General features: G+C 40.0%; 1 long non-coding RNA gene and 1 pseudogene across 1 annotated transcript; one reads left to right on the top strand and one right to left on the bottom strand.

Moving 5' to 3' along the window:
• Nucleotides 1-1,265: 1,265 nt before the first annotated feature.
• On the bottom strand, nucleotides 1,266-3,040 carry LOC139631405 (uncharacterized). The gene is made up of 3 exons (XR_011693373.1): nucleotides 2,731-3,040; nucleotides 2,002-2,061; nucleotides 1,266-1,471 (listed from the first exon to the last, which is right to left on the bottom strand). It is a non-coding gene; the product is annotated as an uncharacterized lncRNA (long non-coding RNA).
• A 290-nt stretch (nucleotides 3,041-3,330) lies between these two features.
• On the top strand, nucleotides 3,331-8,168 carry LOC139630628 (RNA-binding protein 15 pseudogene; annotated as a pseudogene).
• The last annotated feature ends 3,837 nt before the right edge of the window (nucleotides 8,169-12,005 follow it).

Raw genomic sequence — 12,005 nt, 5'->3', positions numbered from 1 at the left:
ACGTAATCCTTTTAAAATATCCCTGCAGCAAACAAAATGCATTTTTTTTAAGTAAGTATTGTTGGTGCAACAAGGTTGATGCAACAAATAATAGGGTCAGACTCAGTGGACGCGAAACATAGACACAGACTAAAATCATTGAGAGCAAACAATTGAAATAAATGTACAAATATTGGAAAGGAGAATTGGTGATTATATCCTTTTGGTTAAAATGATCATCAGGTGATGCTCATCAGGTCTTTTGACTTGTAAAGATAAACTTTATATGGATATTCTCTAATAGCATGGGCAGAGAAAACTGCATATCATCAGAAAGAATCTCAACAATACATATTTGCATGTATACAAGTGGAGATAGAAGTTTCTGAATCAGCAACTTTTTTCTCTATAAAAACAATAAAATGTATTAAGGGGACGACCACCTCTCATCCTGCTGTCATGCAGGCTGTAATCCTACGCGTGGGAGTGCCCTACATAAATGCTTCAGCAATTTTATTCCTGTGTATCATCAATAAAAACAATAAATCCTACACATCATCAACAAATACCCCACACAGTAGGTATTGTGCGGATGATGGCTCAGACTGTAATGCAGCAAGTGTTTGTATAGTATAATTAAGAAAATCAAATGTTTAAGGGTTAACTAACAAACAAACACAATGTTGTTTTAAAATGTAAAACATGTAAAAATAATTTCATTGAAAATAAATTCTGAAGGGCGAATCACCATGTGACCCAATAGGGAGGCTTTTGGATTTATATTACTGTGATGAAACAGGAAGTCAGGACTTAATAGATTACACAGAATGTAATGAAATGGATTTCAATATTATGTAATATAGGGAGACCAGTTACTATGGCAAGAAAAGCCTGTCTAGGTGTGATGTAGTAATGTGTTTTATGGTGTGTGTGTTTTTTGTTTAGTTGTGTTTTTATGTACATGTCCTTCAAGCTTTGGGATTTGACTGTGAGGGAATTTCTGTTCTTGTGTTTGAAATACATAAAAACTGAAGTGCAAAGCATTCTGATGAGTGATAAGAAAATGTGTTTAATTTGGACAATTTCATAACATATAACAAATAACTTTCAATTCAATTTTAGTTAATTGAAGCTTGAAGTTTGAAGTTTGAATAGTTTTGTTTGCTTTTTGACAACATATAATCACATTGGATGTGTTATATTTAAAGTTATATAGTGCTTTCTCCATGTTTTCCACAGAGTAGTAATGGAACAATACCCAGAACAAATTGTCCAACATGATGGACAAGGCAGAGACACTCTGACTGAGGTTTCTAAGTGAACAGATTAAGTCTATAGTCCTGGCAGCAATGCAGGAGACTTCCTCCTTCCAGTCAATACTTATGATACAAAGGTTTTTTATACAGTCTATGGTCTATGGTGATTTACTTACCTTCTCATTCCAGTGATAAGCTGCAACTGGAGTGGTCGTTAGGAGGAACATATCTGACCCCTACTGGTAAAAAGAGGAAGTGCCTCAAACAATCAGTAGGACAGATGAGACATAAAGAAATACTCATTTAACAGAGCCCAGCAGCAACTTATCTTGTAATTATGACTTCATATCTCAAGAAAAAACAACAAAAGATCTCTTAACAATGAAATCCTGATCTATATTCAGTCATATTTATGAGATAATAGTCAAAATTTCGAGATGAGATCTCCAAAAATTAGTTTCTTTTGTGAATGTATGTGCTTTTGTAAAATAGCACTAACTGCCACTAATTAACACAAGTATAGAAAATAAATCACATTTACAGTAACAACACCTGAGAGAGTTGTTTAGTTGAGTTAATTAAGTAAGAGAAATGTGTGAAAGGAAACTGTGAAAGTCTAGACTGTAAGTATTTTATCCTCAGTAGTTATTCATCAGTAACTATTGTCATACAATATTATCTCTCTGTTTCTTGCATAATACAGTGTGGGGGATGTGGTGGATAATTACAGACTGATTTTATACCACTACTAAATACTGATACTTACAGTGTATACTTTGGTCTTGTGTTCTCTTTGCTGATCTGCACATGCACTAGATGTAAAGGTCTGCAAAGAAAATGCCATCATAATGTTTTCAGCAAAATATGCTCTGAGGAAAAGTTACAGACCTATAATCAGATATGAAGACAAAGAAAAAAAAATCACTCACATCAATCAATCAAATCATTCAAAAGCAATCCTATACTTGACAAAATCCTATACTTTCACAAAACTAAACGTAGTTAATGTCCCTCACGGCCTATTTTGAAATAATTTATATTGTATGATTGGATTTTAGGTTTTTCTGTAGGATTAGTGTTGTTGTTTTATATGCTTGGGTGTGTTTGTTTATACATATGCAGATGTGTATGCACACTATATGTACATTATCTAGCTGTGTAAATGTATATAACTGTAAAGGTTTATATATTACTCAGTACACACGTTCACATGTGCACAGTATATCATTTTTTCCATATCAAAACAGTCATATAATAGTCAAATAAATGCATGAAAATAATGTATGAAATCATCTAATTAAATCAGATATGAAAATTATAGTCATTGATTATTTTGTGCATAATTAATTAGAATAAGAAAAGTCGTAACTAAACTAGTAACTAGTTCAGTTATCAAAAAAAATAAAGCGTAGTAAAAAAGTACAATATTGTAGAATATTGAAAGTATAAGTTAAAAGTAACTTAAACTAGAAATACTCGAGTAAAGTAAAAGTACCTGAGTAAATGTACGTGGTTATGTTCCATCAGTGATCGAGACACACTAAAAACTTGTGTTAGACACAGCTGAGCACTGGCTCGGCAGCCCCCTGCTACACCTCTTATATCTGGTGCAGTAGAAATAAGCAAGTTTGTCAGATCCCTGACCTACACCGTGTCACAGTACGACCCTCGTCCTCTGAGAATCCGCTGCTGTTTTCCTGCCATGTTTTAGTGGTCAACACACTGACCTTACTTCAAGGACAACGCGTAGCTTTAATACTTTATACATTTGATGTTATTCCAACTGTTTTATGCTTTACCATATATACTGTATGTATGTTAAATCAACATATACTGTTTTTTTTTTTAATTTAAATTCATTCAAGATGAACATTAAACGCAAGCTTCATTTTTCGGCTTTTCCTGCTCTTGCAGTGTGACACAGTTTTCTGACATTTTTAAGTCAACTTCTGCCTGCAGGACTGTACCATGACCCCGCAGCTGAGCCGCACCCTTGTTTATTATAGGCGGGCGGTGGGCCGATGCTCATGATTGACATCCCGCGCAGCCAATCAGCTTCTATTACAGACGCGGAGGCGGGACTTCCTGTACAGTAGCGCAAGTTGAGTCCAACATGGCGGTTACATTGCTTCCCTGAGAGTGCAGTTAAAACCGCGAAGAAGTTCAGATAGTTTAGGTCGATTTCGCTTGCTGGGAGTACATCCAAACAGATTGGTGTCTGTAGACTGCAGATATCGTGTTTTTTCGGAAATGAAGGGGAAAGAGCGATCACCGGTGAAGAAACGCTCCCGGGCGCTAGATGATAGCAGAGACCGAGGAGGGAGCCACCCAAGCGGCAAGAAGACCGGAGCTCTGTCGACGGTTGGCAGCAACAACGGCAACGGCTCCGCACAAAGCGGCGCTTCTTCGAGGAGAAGTTTACACGGCGAGAAAAGAGACATGAGGGACTCCGACGGACACAATTCATCCAGTCGGACCGGAAGCAGCTACGACTACGGAGTTGTTTCAGGGAACAAGCCGCACGTTGGCGCTGACATCGCTGCGGAAACGTCCAGGTCCGGTCCACGCAGCGACCCACGACCCCAGTCTAACCCCGAAAGTGAGTACAAGACTCTCAAAATAAGTGAACTGGGCTCCCAGCTTAACGACGAGGAGATAGAGGACGGGCTGTTTCACGAGTTTAAGAAGTTCGGGGACGTGAGTGTTAAGATAAGTCGAGAAAACGACGAGAGGGTGGCGTTTGTGAACTTCAGGAGGCCCGACGACGCCCGGGCGGCCAAACACGCCCGGGGTAAGCTGGTGCTGTACGACCGGCCTCTGAAAATAGAGACCGTGTATATGAACAGACGTAGAAGCCGCTCCCCTGTTTCTAAAGACAGTTTCCCATCAGGACACAGGCATCTCCACTCTCAGAGACCTCTGTCTCCCACTGGTTTGGGGTACAGAGACTACCGGTTACAGCAGCTGGCTCTGGGCCGTCTCCCCCCTCCTCCTCCGCCACCCCACATAAGAGATCTGGAAAGAGAGAGAGAGTTTTCCATGTTTGAGGCCAGAAACAGACCACCGTTCATCCCTGAATGCGCTGTTTTCCGTGATGAGGAACTGATGACCCCTGAAGATGACCAGAGGGCAAACAGGACTTTGTTTCTGGGCAATTTGGACATCAGTGTGACAGAGAGTGACCTGAGGAGGGCGTTTGACAGGTTTGGGGTGATAACAGAGGTTGATATAAAGCGGGCGGTGAGGGGCCAGAGCAGCACCTACGGATTCATCAAGTTTGAGAATCTTGACATGGCTCATCGTGCCAAAGTAGCAATGTCAGGGAAAGTAGTGGGCCACAACCCTATTAAAATCGGCTATGGTAAACCTACACCCACAACCAGGCTGTGGGTGGGGGGGCTAGGACCCTGGGTTCCACTTGCTGCACTGGCTAAGGAGTTTGACCGTTTTGGCACCATCAGGACTATAGACTACAGGAAAGGTGAGGTGTGGGCTTACATCCAGTATGAAAGTCTGGATGCTGCTCAGGCTGCGTGTACTCACATGAGAGGCTTCCCTCTCGGCGGCCCTGACAGGAGACTCAGGGTGGACTTTGCAGACACAGAGCACCGCTACCAGCAGCAACAGTTCATGCAGCTCCCTCTCCCCCTGCCACACTATGACTTAGTTCCTGAGCCCTTTGCTCACCGTCTTACTGACTCAGTGAGAGTGAGAGAGAGGTCCCCTCCACTTCCTGCTCGCTTCAGAGACAGGGATCTCTACTCCACTGCTGAATGGTCCGGACTGGGTGTCCACGACAGGATGCGAGGAGCAGGATTTGATCCCATAGATCGTCTGGAGAGGCGTTCACGTGAAACCTGGTCAATAGATCATGAGCGGGACATGCAAAGCAGAGATCTAAGCCGCAAAAGGAGACATTTGGATGATGGCTGGCGGCTGGATCGATCACCTGACAGCAATGACTATGGTGTACGCCGGCATGGCAGCTCACTAGAGCGCAGCCCTGGAGGGAGCAGCCGAGATGGGGGACGCTACAGTGACCCTGAACGCCTGCCTCGCTCTGGGAGACCCTCCCCTGTCAGAGAGCGGCATAACAGCCAGGACACTGGCTTTGGGGACAAGAGAAGGAGAACACTTAGCCCAACTGAGCCAGGCTCATTCTCAGAAAAGGACCACAAACGCAAAGCCAATGACTCATCTAAGAGCCCAGTGAGGAAGGAGGATCGCTCAGAACATCCTTCAAACTCCTCTTCCTCCAAGTCTAACCAGCAGTCTAAGGCGGCAGCTGGAGGACAGAAGCTGAGTCAGGTCTGGGAGGGTGTCCTCCTGCTGAAGAACAGCAGCTTTCCCACATCACTGCACCTGCTGGAGGGAGACATAGCAGTGGCTACCAGTCTTCTGGTGGACGGCTCCACAGGGGGTCAAGTATCCCAGCTGAAGATCAGCCAGCGCCTGCGTCTGGACCAGCCCAAGCTGGATGAAGTCTCTCGTCGCATCAAAGCTGCAGGCTTTGGTGGATACTCCATCCTCCTGGCCTTGCCCGGAAAAGACGGAGGGGTCCAGGATGCTAGCAGCTCCACCGAGAGACCACTGAAGAACCTGGTATCCTACCTGACGCAGAAGGAGGCCGCCGGCATCATCAGCCTCCCTGTGGGGGGCAGCCGTGACAAGGACCACGGAGGAGTCCTTCACGCTTTCCCCCCTTGTGAGTTCTCACAGCAGTTCTTGGATGCCTCTGCCAAAGCCTTTGCCAAATCAGAGGACGAATACATGGTGATGGTCATTATCAAAGGAGCATCATGAAAAAAAAAGTGCAAATTCTAAATGTGTCTTTTCACCCTCATGAACTGTTAAACTGTGAGTTGTAAAAACAGGGAGAAGTAATGGTAACAAACAGAATAAGAGCAAATGACGGGGTTTTGATTTTTATTTTCCTGACCTGCATGGTAGCCTGTGTCTCACCCTGTTGAAGGTTTATAGAAATGAAAGTCACATTGAATTGAATACATTCTGATGAATTGATGGATATGATTACATAATACACGTGACGTGCTGCCCTTTGCTATTTAGTTACAAATTAATGTACTTGTACAATGTTAATGTACGTTACTTGAAGGGTACTCTGCTGAGAGAGCAAACCACAGTTCTGTGAATCATTACTATATGTTGCCTTATCTCATTGAAAAAGAAACAATTCTTTGATACATTTTCCTGCATTGTCTGAGTATAAGAAAAAAAAATTAAGATCCAAAACACAGCATTTAGCCTTCATTTAATTTGTACCCAGCATATATTTAATCTGTCAGTCTCAACAAGTTTATTGTACAACAGTGTTGGGCTACAAAATAATTCAATCAAACTAATGTACATTGAGATTTTCTCTTGATTAAGGTCATATATCTATTTGCTCTGAAGCTTTACCCATTGCTCACCAACAGACATCCTCCAGATGTGCATCTATATTACTTTTTGCTGACCAAGTAAAAATCTAATGTCTTCAATACTTCCTATTTCAACCTTTCATTATGAGGGCTTTGCTGTATTTGTCAGGTTTGATCTTTGTACCAACAGTTCTACAATTCAGCAACAGTGTAATTATAATAGTCATCCTGGTATCTGGCCTCCACAGACTAGTTGGTTTTTAAATACCTTAATTGACATTAGAGCATTAAGGGTTATAGTATAACGAATTACAGTAATGTCAGTGCTCCTTTCTGATCCACATCTGGAGGTTATGTGATGTTATATGGTGACATGAATGCAGTTTATCCTGTCTGTTTTTCACAGTTTTCACAAAGCTCTCGTATGGGATGGACACAAGCAGCAAGAACCTGTACATTATAATGCAGTTCAATATACTCGTCTTACGAAGAATTCTGCCTTTGTAAAGCTTGAGAGAGGAGATTTTGCAACTGTTAAGATCTGATCCCATGGTTTATTTCTGTTATATTGGACTGCATTATATTGTTAGATAGGATTTCAATTTCCATTAAGCCTCAACTTATTCTCTGAATTAATTTTTTGGTCAATAAAACAGGTGATGTCTTCAAATTCTTTATTATAGAAGAAAAGCAGAAAATATTCACATCAAACAAACTTGTACCATCAACATGTTTTGCTTGAAACTAACATAGACAATCTTTAAAAAAAAAAAAAACAAAACAAATTGCAGATCAATTTACTGTCAATCAGCTGATGAATCTACTAATGATTTCAGCTCTAATGTTTTTAGCATGAAGTTGAGTTGGAGCTGACTCCTCTTAACCCTTTAACAAAACTGAGTACCCCAAACATTGCAGGGTTAATATGTATCGTATGTCCCTTGTTTTGAATGGCATCATATTTTACAGCGTTGCCCTTTCTTGTGTCCTCCCCCTTAATTGTGTTGTTTTATTAGCATCACATTCAATTTGGTTGAACAGTTATTGGTTGATTAAATTCTTTACTTTTTTTTCTCCTGTTATAATCCACTAATGACAAATACTACCCCAACAAAGCATGTACTGTTAAAAAAAATGATGTAAACTGTAAATTAAGAGCTATATGTAGACCATGCACATTTCTAATAGCCGATAAGGAGTCAATAAGTAGAAAATACTGCATACTACAGTGGACTTGTGTGATACACACCTCTCAATGCATCAGAGGTGCGGAGGCCGTTCTGCAGTGGCCTTACACGCCTTCCTCTGAAAGGACTGATGATTTGTTTTTTCGTGCTTTGATTTGAGTACAGTGTTTCAAATGGAAAAAGAGATTTGTTCTGTATACTCAGGATATCTGGAGAGAGAAATGGACAACATCAATGCTCATGGGCCTAAGAAGTATACCTAACTGTCAGAAAAAAAAAAAACGCAAAGTGCAGCATGCACTTGATAGATTTTGTCTCAATAAATTTACTCTTTCGTGGGAAACACAAGTGCCTCGGAAGACAGCTTTTGTGACCTTTTCTGTTCTTGGAATTGTCTATCAAACTCTAAAGGCTTTATCACTTTGACAGCAGGAGCCTTCCCAGCAGAGAGGAGAGGAAGTGTTTGAATCAAGTGAAGACAGCTTCTCAGTTCTGTGTTTTCATGTTCATCATTTGTTGAATGACATCTTTGTGAAGAGCTTTTCATGTGAAATTTGGCCATACTAGAATACTTTTTTCAGTGCATCTGCAAAGGCAAAATCTAGAGTCACTGTGTCTCTTCAGATATGTGGCTTATTCCTCAGTCGCCTCTGGCCTGTTTATGTCTGGAGGTGTGGCTGAGAACTAGCAGAGTGCTCATCCTTCTGCTTTGCCACGCTGCACTTTGCCAAGCTCTACCAAGATCACCATGGTTGTCTCCACCAGACGGCCTCTCAGCGGAAGAACAGCAGCATTTGACGACCCCACTCATCTTTCTCATCTGGCTCTGGCAGAGTATTGGTTCAGCGTCTGCGCCAGCTTGAGAAGGAGCAGTGTTCATTTGTTTATTTGCTTATTGTTCTTGCATTGGAGTTTTGAAGAAGATCTCTGTGGTAGGTCCAGACTTCAAACGTGTCTCATCCTGAGTCGGAGAGGAGGTTGAGACAGTGAGACAGCATCTGCTTTATTTGCCATAAAAAGGAAGAACAGGAAGCGCAACAGAAGAGAACAGATTGCCAGATTCCTGTACAGGGAATCCTAATCTTTAGTTGATATGTTGATCTGATTTACGTACTGTTTTTTAAAGATTCAAACTGCACATGAAAGCAAAGGGAAGAGTGTCCTGCTGTCACTGAGTCAGAATCTGCTGCAGGATGTATATCATCGAGGCAGTGCTACCGCTCTTCATCGCTGCTTCGTCTCCAAACCAAAGGGACCTGAGTAGCTTCACTGCAGCCCCAGGCGTCCACACAGTGCCACAGCTGGGATTCAAGGTTTCCTGGAGCTGTGAGGTGTAACAGGTTTGAGTCGCACCACGGCTGAACCTGCTCCTGTTCCACAGGTACAGTATTAAGATGGCCTCAACAACGCACTTAGGTATGTATTAAAATGTTTAAGACCACCACACACATAGAGTATTGGGTTGAACTTGAAAGCTGGCAAGAGAGTAGAAGATTAAACATTCCTTAAATTAAGTAGCCCTGTGGGAAATATTGGTGAAGTAGTTAACATTATATTTAAGAGTGCTTATGCAAATATGTTAGGTTCTTTCTGTCAGCTGTGGTGAGGGTCCACTTTTGACTACTGGGCCGTCTTGCTGATCCAACTTTCCTAGTTGGAATAATTTGTCAGGAATTTTGGGACTTTAACAAAATTACAAATAATTTTTCAGTGTTTGTCTTAAATGCACAAGCAGTTTTGCAGCTTCGCTATAATCTCAACAAACAGCCAGACAGTCAGAGCCAGCAATGGAAAAAGTACTCAGTTCCTTTGATTAAGTAAAAAAAAAAAAAAAAAAAAAAGCAAGAAAAATACCTTATAGCAAGTAAAGCCCTGCAATTGAAATTTCAAGACAAGTACAGGATAAAAATGTTCTTAAGTTTCAAAAGTAAAAGTGCTTGTTATTCAGAGTGTTATATGTTAAATAAGTGGAGTGTTATTACTAATGCATAACACAAGAAGCGTTTCATTTTGTTTCATTTCTGCTGCTTTGTGTAGTTTAATCAATAACTCCATTGTACTTCATAAAGTGTTGGCAGGTTTTTTGTTTAAAATCATAATATGCAAAGTAACGTGTAACTACAGCTTATTTAAATGTAGCAGAGTAAAAATAAGTACAATATTTCCTCTTAAAATTTAGACATTTAGATTTATATGACTATAAAGTATCATAAAATGATGAATACTCGAGCAAGTACCATCAAATTGTAATTGGGTACAGTGTTTCAATAAATGTACTTAGTTATCTTCCATCACAATGTCAATAACACTAATGTCAATAATACAGTATTAGGTCTCCCAAGTTGTCTTCAACCATAGTACATGGCATTCAGCAGCATGTCTCAGTTTTAATAGAGATCTAATGACAGGTAGGTTTTTACAGTGCTGTAAGGCACCTTACAGAGGCGCAGGAGGCCTGGTGGTCTTTCCTTGAGTCACTGACACATTAGTTGCAAACACTGCAAATTAAGTACCAAAAATGAAGATATCATGTCAGATATGGGAAAACTGCTGTAAGAAACAGTAACAGTAACAATGAAGGTTGGATCGGACAATGCTTAAAGTGGTATTTCTCATAAACATGAAATTGGCAGGGTATCTCCATGTTCACTTTGTCCAACCCACGTAGCTTTCTTTACATGGAAAGTTTTAGATAATATGTTTAGATTTATGAAAATTAGTGACATTTGTGTTGCAGTAATGTGTAGTGTAATGCGTTAGGGTTAGGATGTGGGATTAATGCACAGTGCCAAAGCTGTGCTCTGGGAAGAGTAGATTCAGGTGACATAAATACTCATCAGAAGGAGCACTGGTTAAACAGGCAATGGATTAACCTCCTCATACAGTATGTGGTCAGCTGTGCTGTCACATATGTTGAGTTTATAATTTAGTTGATACTAATGCTAGTAGTTTAATCAAGGATGATAGGACAATGACAGAATGGTAAGAATTTACGTTATCGAAAGTTCAGATAATGTGTATAAATGTGCATCGCTTCCATGTAAAGCTAGAAACTAAAAACTGATTTTATCCTCCAGTCGCCATAAATTCAAGGATTTTCTTTTTTTCCCTGTGTTGTAGAAAACAGTGCTGCATGTTACTGACAGAAATCTGTCAATGAATTTGAGTTTAAAACATGATATTAGATAAAGACCATTTGATTGCAACACCTAAACAACCTGTGCTGCATTTGTGTACTATTAGTGAGTTGTAAAATCAAAACTAGATACACTTTACAGAATTTAAGATTTTAAAAAGCATCTTTTGATAGAATGTAACAGTCTTATTCATAAAATCCAGTTGTTGACTTTGTACACTGATCAGTAAGATCATGCTCTAAAAAAAGCTTCTTGTTCCACTGACAGCTCACTGTTACACTGTAGTTTACCTGAATGGTATGTTTAATGTCATCGTGAATCCAGTAAGCTTTTTTTTTTTATTATAATTGACATCAGATAACATGAACTTTTTAAACATTTCTGTTCTGAACTTATTTATTTATTTATTTTAGGTTTTTCAAATCTTCTGGACTCAGTGTCTGAACATGTTTTGATTGTGAATCCTGGCTCATGTGAAAAATATTGAGTTTTTCAGGTCATCCCATCAACACAGAAGTAAGGAAGAAAGAAAACTCATGAACTCTGTTGTCTCACAAAACAAGTCTCACATTTACCTGCAACAAGCTTTAATGAACTGTGAAGTTATGAGTGCACAATGAGAAGCTGTTGCTCATTCAAGGAATTAATCAAAGAGGAACTGCGGTGAGTACCATTTAGATTTGCACTGAACATATTTCTTCATATTTATATCCTGTAGTATTTTATATTGATATTTTAAATTACATTAAATATGTGCTTAAATAAAGAAGCTATTTTAGAAATGCTTTCTGATGCTATGTCTTTTTTTCTGTAAAGTCTGTGACGTCTGAGTGAAGATGTGTGTTAAGGAGAGATTTGACTCTGTCCTCTAGAGGGCAGAGTTGGATGGAGCGATATCAAACAGGACGTGTTTAGAGGGGGGAAATGATATAGTATCAGTATTTTTTATTTTTTGAAGTAATGTGATAAGCTTATCCAGTTGATTTATGGTTGACAGCCGAGAAATTCATTATGAGACATTAAAGACCAAAGTCAATATCATTAGGTCTCCAGTATTTACATCTT

The sequence above is a fragment of the Trachinotus anak genome, unplaced genomic scaffold (genome assembly GCF_046630095.1).
Source record: "Trachinotus anak isolate AG129_WGS33_773 ecotype Australia unplaced genomic scaffold, CSIRO_AGI_Tana_v1 ptg000013l, whole genome shotgun sequence".
NCBI classification, from domain to species: Eukaryota; Metazoa; Chordata; class Actinopteri; order Carangiformes; family Carangidae; genus Trachinotus; species Trachinotus anak.
The sequence above is the reverse complement of the archived record's forward strand: the minus strand, read 5'-3'. Positions and strand labels throughout refer to the sequence as shown.